We start from the raw sequence: 8,065 nt of genomic DNA, 5'->3' as shown, positions 1-8,065 counted from the left end.
TTCCAAATCAAGGTGCTTTTAAACAAGTGTCCAGCAAATGATGAAAAGCCTTAATAACTGAGCGGGGCCATATTGATACTTCATTATTAAGCAGGCAGACTCCAGCACATTAGGAAGCCATTAAAGGCAATAACAAACACAAGATGCTCATTTGTTTCAATGAGCCATGGTGAATATTAGAGATTAATTGACAGTGCAAGGAGGGGGAGACGGGTGGGCTAGTTTTCAGGACATTAATATTACAAAAAGTTTGATGGGATGGATGCAAGCACGCAGCATATAAATAAACGAACAAATGCTCTTTTAAACTGCATGGAGAAAAAAAATGTGTTGTGAAACAAAGCAAAGGCAAAGACATGGAAGCGAACTAAAACAAACTAGGAATTATTCAAATATTCCATGTGTAAATCACATACAAACCTTCTCAGAACAATAAAGTAATGAGGCCCCAATTGGGTCCCATTGCGCTCATGGGTTCTGAAAACAATAAGAGGCGCTAGATCTGCCTGGGCCCGATGTTAAACCTTAGAGTTCACTTGGCATCGGACTGTGAGTGTGTGTGTGTGTGTGTGTGTGTGTGCGGATGAGGCAGTCGGGATGCAGAGATGCCGGGGGCGACTGGGCTGCTGATAGAGGCCAGTGTCCCAGCGCTCAGTGTTCGGATAATGAGGCCTTACACACACACACACACACACACACACACACACACACACACACACACACACACACACACACACACACACACACACACACACACACACACACACACACACACACACACACACACACACACACACACACACACACACACACACACACACACACACACACACACACAGTGTGTATTCACAGATGCGGCCCAGTTACAAACACAAGACAAGTGATCCACATCAACACAACAGCTCGATACACACAGACACAGAATCGGGAGGGCAGGACCTCTAAACGCATGACAACAGATCAGTCACAATACCGGACGCATCCAAAGACGTCGCACCTTTCAGTAATCAGAAGGATTTTTAATATAGAATTGGCATGCAGAAAACGCTATTTACATCACCAAAATATTAAAGATTACAATTAATTGATTTGTAGCCTACTACATTTAAGGAAGTGTTTTATAATAATAACGTTCTAATAATAAATTTTTAATGACATCGTTTTTATTTATTTATTTAAACATTTAAATGGTGGCTGTCATAAAAACATGACGGATTTATTCAAACATACATTTAACATTGAACAACAGGTTAAGTAGAAATCCAATGAATCTGCAATATAGTGTATAAATAAGTAAATTTTCCAGCTGACCAACGATTTTTCGGACATTTAATGGGTTTTCTGAGGTAAATGTGACATTATGTGACATTGTTTACAAGCTGTTTTTTATTGACGTATTTCCGCGGTTGAAACACTGATTGAGTGATTTTCGGTAAGGTGTACTGTACTTTTATACCTTCTGATGTTCATTCATGTTTATTTCATGCTGTTCATGCAATAAAGTGGAAGAGATGATCATTCACGTGCGCATCGCATGAACTGAAGGCGCCACATTAAAGAATCTGGAATGTTTGAATTTCGTAATAAAATTGATTTGAAAGCTGAAATGTTGTTTCATATCAGAAGTAACACATTTATTAGATGGGAGGTGCGCTGCAAAGTTTTGTCCATTCAACAAGTCATGCGTGTTGTTGAGGAGAGTGTGTTGCTACTTTAATAAGTGATCAGATTAACCATTTTCACCTTCTGGACCAGAACAAATCCCACATTAAATGAGGAATCTGGGCCATAAGCACCAACAACACCCTAAAAACAGCCCAGCAACACCGTAGCAACCACCACCAACAACCTAGGAAACAGCCTAGCAACACCCAAACAACCACCCACAACCACCCACAACACCCTAGAAAACAGCCTAGCAATGCCCTAGCAATCACCCACAACACCCTAGAAAATGCCAAGCAATGACCTCTACCAGTACACTATAAACCACAAAGCAATGACCTCTACCAGTACACTATAAACCACAAAGCAATGCCCTAGCAACCACTTACAACACCCTAGCAACAGCCTGACAACCACCAAGAACACCCTAAAAACCATCGAACACCTTAACAGACAAATATCAAGCCTTGTGTAGATTCGTTTGGCACGAGTAACCACTAATTTTCTCATTTATTCCCCCTAGAGAATAATTAAGAAATAAAACAAATAAAAAAACTACTTTAAAACCGATATCAGTTGCAACCGTGAGTATCGATTTCTCTTTATGTCTGCGCATTTCAAACATATAAACTTCAACTCTTCCTCCTAATCAAACATATCTGACACGATTCAGCCCAACGAGTCAGATCAGGGAAAACCCAGAGATGTTCTAATTCCTGGAAATGAGGGGTAAGGAAAAAAGGAAGAGTCATTCATCAAACCTCTCACTAATTCTTTCTTCTCTCCTGCCGGTGTCTCTTCCGGAGTTGGCCTTAACCTGGAGCACGTCGCTGGGGTAGAGCGCGAGGATTTTAGGGGGGTTTGGGTGGTGCCGAGGGCCCAGCGCATGAATATTCAGACAGCTCTGTGTCTCTCTGCTTCCGTATGTGCGGTCAGAGCGTTTCTCCGCCCCGCAGACCCAGAGGAGACAGACGGCTGGATGCAGCTTCGCAGACTGAAGACTTAGATGCACTGTGTTGACCTGAACACGAGTCCGAGGCAGCGATACATACTGCAAACACACTGCATGAACACAACTATGCATGCATGTTCCTTTTTTATATAACATATGCTTTTGCTCTGTCTCTCACACACAAAATATTCTCCCTCTCTCTAGCCATCACACACACACACACACACACACACACACACACACACACACACACACACACATTATGCTAATCTGGCCCCTCTGCTCTGTCACTGGTGAGCTGGTTGAGCCGCGCGCGCTGCTCACCGGCTCGGTTCGCCTTAGGGCCCCTGCCGCACGTTTTGACAGAGCATCCCCTGATAGTTGGGATTAGTCCAGCTTGTTTAGATAAACCGGGAGAAGTGGAGGAAAGGAGAAACAAAGAGGGAGGGAGTTTTCTAGGGGTTTGTAGAAGCCAGATGCTACACGCTTTCAACAATGTGCTTACGTACACGTAGACGTGTGTTTCCATGTAATTCACTAGCAAACTAGTGATGTTAAACTGGCTCTTTTTCAATCTTTTGGGCTCTACTAGAACCGGTTTTTATGCTTCAAAAAACACATTATTTCCCCATATTCTCCATTGTTGCGGCTCGTCTCTACCCAGTCTGTCAGTGACGCTCAGTTTAGTTCCTGTCTCTATGAAGCCCCTCCTTCTAAATGCTCTGATTGGTCGGCTGGAGCAGTGTGTTGTGGGTCGAGCGCATCGAGTGTCTATGGGAAATGTCCCGCCCAATTCCATAACCGCCAGTTTAACACACTACTAACTAACTCAACCAGGCCCCGCCCCTTTATTCTGCGCATTAATTATTTAAATGAGGAATATTGTGACGGAAGAAAACTCAAGACTACAATGGAGGCGTTTCAGGGAGTTCAGAAACAGTGACACTGATATAGAGAATAACTTTGACTTTGTGATTGGTAACTTTGCAGAGCTTTTTCATTCTCAAACATTAACATTACACACTAAAGACAGTTGAACATGTAAAAAGCATAACAGGACCCCTTTAAAGCAACCAAGGTTCATCTGAAATATATTTTCCATGCAAAGAAATTGCAAATGCCTTCAGAATTTCTTATTATTTCTCAGGCAAAAATGGGTATATAGTTTACTTGCAACTATAAGCATGTTATATTTCATAATTGATCAACTTTGCAACATTGACACTGTTATTGACTGAATCACTGCTGAACTGACTCAAGCAGAAGGATAACAGCGGAAATAGCATTTGTTTTATAATTGAAGAACTTTTCAACATTAATACTGTTATTTTCTTCCTTATTACAGTAAAACTGCTTTGAAACACTGTATTGTATAAAGTACCGTATAAATAAACGTGACTTGACTAAGCACTTAAAATGCGTTTTTGATCTTCAAAATATTTGGTATCACTAACCTGGTAAACTGGCGAATCCAGTGACTAGTCTTCCCTCAGAAACGTCCAGTCCAGTGCCTTCTATCACCATCTCATTTCCAGTTGCACATCCTGATCGGTCAGAGGGCATCGGGCGCTCGTAAACTGTGCACTGTATGTGGTGTTGTATAATGTAGAAACAATAGAAATATGCACAATTAATGTCAAGGCAGTCCCCTTCAAACATATCAGAAAGTCAATTAAAGTAACAAAAAACATCCTTGCTATGATCCAAGTGAAATTAAAGGATTTTATAGATCATTTTTGACTTTATATCACCAGCCTGATTACATTTACGGTAATGCACTCTCGCTGTAACACACACAACAGTGCTTTAGTTGTGAAAAGTGAGGTTTGCTCGTGTCATAACTATCTCAAGTCCTTACTCTGATTATTGGAAATTATATATTAAAGTCACTAATAATAATCAGAAATGGTTCTTAAGCATCAAATCATCATATTATACTTATTTCTGAAGGATCATGTGACACTGAAGACTGGAGTAATGATGCTGAAAATTCAGCTTTGAATCACAGGAATAAATAACATTTGATAGTATATTCAAATAGAAAACAGTTATTTGAAATTGTAATAATATTTCACAATATTGCTGTTTACTGTAATCTTGGGGAGTGTAAAATCAACCTGCTGTGACAAAAGACGAGCTGTTAATTCAAACACAATCAACCACCGTGAGCACATTCATGAACAGAAAGGTTTGAGTTGTAATTGCGGGTGGATTTCCAGATCTGCAGATATACTTCACTCCACACAAGAGTCGGTGCGTGTCTTTCATATCTCACCCACCGGCAATGTCACCGCATAAGTCAACGAGAGATGGCCCATAAAGAACAATAAGCTTCATTTGCAATGCAGATGCTTCTGGTTTTCACTGTCTCTGGAAATATGACATATTTTGGGTTCATCCATAAAGGGTGAGTGCGCTGTATCTTGTTAGCGGATGTTGTCGTGCGCTTTTGAGACGTCTATCTCCATCCTATATATACACAGTTCCAGCAGCTATCAGTCTAATGAGATATTTATTGTGCTCTTTTATGGGCAGCTTTGCATGAGGAAGTGCTGTTTTTATTGGAACATTCCTGCTCGGCATTAATGACACCTTCGCACTCCTATCCGCTTTGAGCAACGTTTGAACCTCCCCATTAAACGGCCGACCTTTGACCCCAGGTTCACCCAGCCGGTGTGCACGTTCCCTCTGCTCCTGTTCTCTCGGCTTCAGGAAAGAGAAAAGGCAGAATAAAGAAAAGGAGTGATTATCCTTTCAGAAGTCTTGCCTGCTGAAGAGAAGAAGATCTTTTATTCAGTAATGTCAGACGGTAGGAGGGTCTGGATTCATCCTTTGATGAGTTTAAGAGAGTAAACACTTCACGAGTGTAAATATCTCTACTTGGAGAAATATACAGCATTACTTTATACACTGCCGGTCAAAAGTTTGGAATAATTAAGCTTAAGTGTGTGTGTGTGTGTCTCTCTCTTCTGGTCACCAAGGTTAAATGCATTTAATAAAAAATACAGTAAAAACATTTGAATATATGTTCAAATGTAATTTATTCCTGTGATCAAAGCTGTATTTTCAGCATCATTACGCCAGTCTTCAGTGTCACATGATCCTTCAGAAATCATTTTAATGATGGTTTGCTGCTAAAAAACATTTCTGATTATTATCAATATTGAAAACAGTTGTGCTGCTTCATATTTTTGTGGAAACCATGATACACTATCATTCATAAGTTTTGGGTATAATGTCAGACTTAAAACTAAATTAATTAACACGTTTATTCAGCAAGGACGCATTAAATTGATCAAAAGTGACAGTAAAAACATTTATTATGTTACAAAAGTTTTAATTTCAAATAAACGCTTTTCTTTTGAACTTTCATAGAGAGTATATTGTGTTTGTGGTCAGTGGAAGTTACCGTAATGTGATGAACATCCCCTGTGGTTCCTCTGCTTGGACACCCGAGTGAAGCTTTAACATCCACACACATCCCCAGAACACCAGCGGATTCACTGAGACTTCAACAATGAAGAACGCAGTGGTGTTAGTGAAGTTATCAAAAGCATTCATACAAGTGTCCAAATACATTCCAGGGAAGTAGATAGAACAACAACATATAAATAGAAAATGATTAGCTTAAAGGGCCAATGATGTGCCTCGAAACAGGCAGAATTATTCAATGTGTTGACGTAATTTCCACTGAAACAGGGAGACAGGGAGAAGCTGAAGTGCAGAGTGATGTCATCAAAATCATTGATCATATTGGCGGAAGTGAGAGACTAAGTTTTGATTGCTTATATCTTAAATGGCTAACAAATTCACACTAAAAGCCCAAAAACATAATTTTTGTTACCTATTGTGTACAGATTACTTCCACCTGTGTCTAGTTCTCGGTGTACAAGTATGTTCACGTGTTCTCCTGAGATTCTCCAGTGTATTTCTGTTAGTGGATTACAGACGATTTAGAGTTAATTCCTTCGTCATTCGTGTTGAATTGCTCCCACTACTGTGACAATGTGTCTTTTTTCCCAATATTAAATTCCCAGTATAATGTGAAGAGTCAAGTTAGTATGTTGAATTTCTAAAGTGTGTAACATTTTTAAAAACATTGCAAATTTAAGTCAAAACTGCAGTACCTGTTAGTTTGATCAATTGAAGACCAGTGCCAGCAGTGTTTGGGAAACCTGTTAGAAAACAAATATTATCATTATTATATACTGAACGCTTCTTTTGGTGCCATTATTGACTAAATAATTAGACACTTCGGCCAATTTAAATGAGTCTTATTGAGAATCGAAATACTGATTAGTTCCTCCACAGCACATCATGATACCTGCATCTTGCGGTGTGTTACTTTCTGATTCTTTGTAATCATTTGTGAAATTTACTAGCAATTCCTGAGAAAAACTGTTTCAAAGTAAATCCTCTGTCAATTTAACAATCAAGTTACACAGTAACACTTTACAATAACGTTGTATAACGTTCTATTAATAAATATTTATAAATACAACATTTTATAATGTATTAGTAAATGTTCAACACACACATACCACATAATGAAAGTCATGCATTCAATAACATGACCTTAACATACAAACCAGGAATAGCCTGAAACCAGGGAAACATGCATTAACCGTGAGAAGAGAAGTGAAGAGAAGAGAAGAGAAGAGAAGAGAGGAGAAGAGAGGAGAAGAGAAGAGAGGTGAAGAGAGGAGAAGAGAAGAGAGGAGAAGAGAAGAGAGGTGAGGAGAAGAGAGGCGAAGAGAGGAGAAGAGAAGAGAAGAGAGGTGAAGAGAGGAGAAGAGAGGAGAAGAGAGGTGAGGAGAAGAGAGGAGAAGAGAAGAGAAGAGAGGTGAAGAGAGGTGAAGAGAGGAGAAGAGAGGTGAAGAGAGGAGAAGAGAGGAGAAGAGAAGAGAGGTGAGGAGAAGAGAGGAGAAGAGAAGAGAGGTGAAGAGAGGAGAAGAGAGGTGAAGAGAGGAGAAGAGAGGTGAAGAGAGGAGAAGAGAGGAGAAGAGAAGAGAAGAGAGGAGAAGAGAGGCGAAGAGAGGAGAAGAGAAGAGAAGAGAGGAGAAGAGAAGAGAGAGAGGAGAAGAGAGGAGAAGAGAGGTGAAGAGAGGAGAAGAGAAGAGAAGAGAGGTGAAGAGAGGAGAAGAGAAGAAAAGGAGAGAAGAGAGGAGAAGAGAGGAGAAGAGAAGAGAGGCGAAGAGAGGAGAAGAGAAAGAGGAGAAGAGAGGAGAAGAGAGGTGAAGAGAGGAGAAGAGAGGTGAAGAGAGGAGAAGAGAAAAGAGGAGAAGAGAGGAGAAGAGAGGTGAAGAGAGGAGAAGAGAAGAGAGGAGAAGAGAGGTGAAGAGAAGAGAGGAGAAGAGAGGTGAAGAGAGGAGAAGAGAAGAGAAGAGAGGAGAAGAGAAGAGAGGAGAGGAGAAGAGAAGAGAAGAGAGGAGAAGAGAGGCGAAGAGA

The sequence above is a fragment of the Phoxinus phoxinus genome (assembly GCF_949152265.1).
Source record: "Phoxinus phoxinus genome assembly, chromosome: 15".
Lineage (NCBI taxonomy): Eukaryota > Metazoa > Chordata > Actinopteri > Cypriniformes > Leuciscidae > Phoxinus > Phoxinus phoxinus.
The sequence above is the reverse complement of the archived record's forward strand: the minus strand, read 5'-3'. Positions refer to the sequence as shown.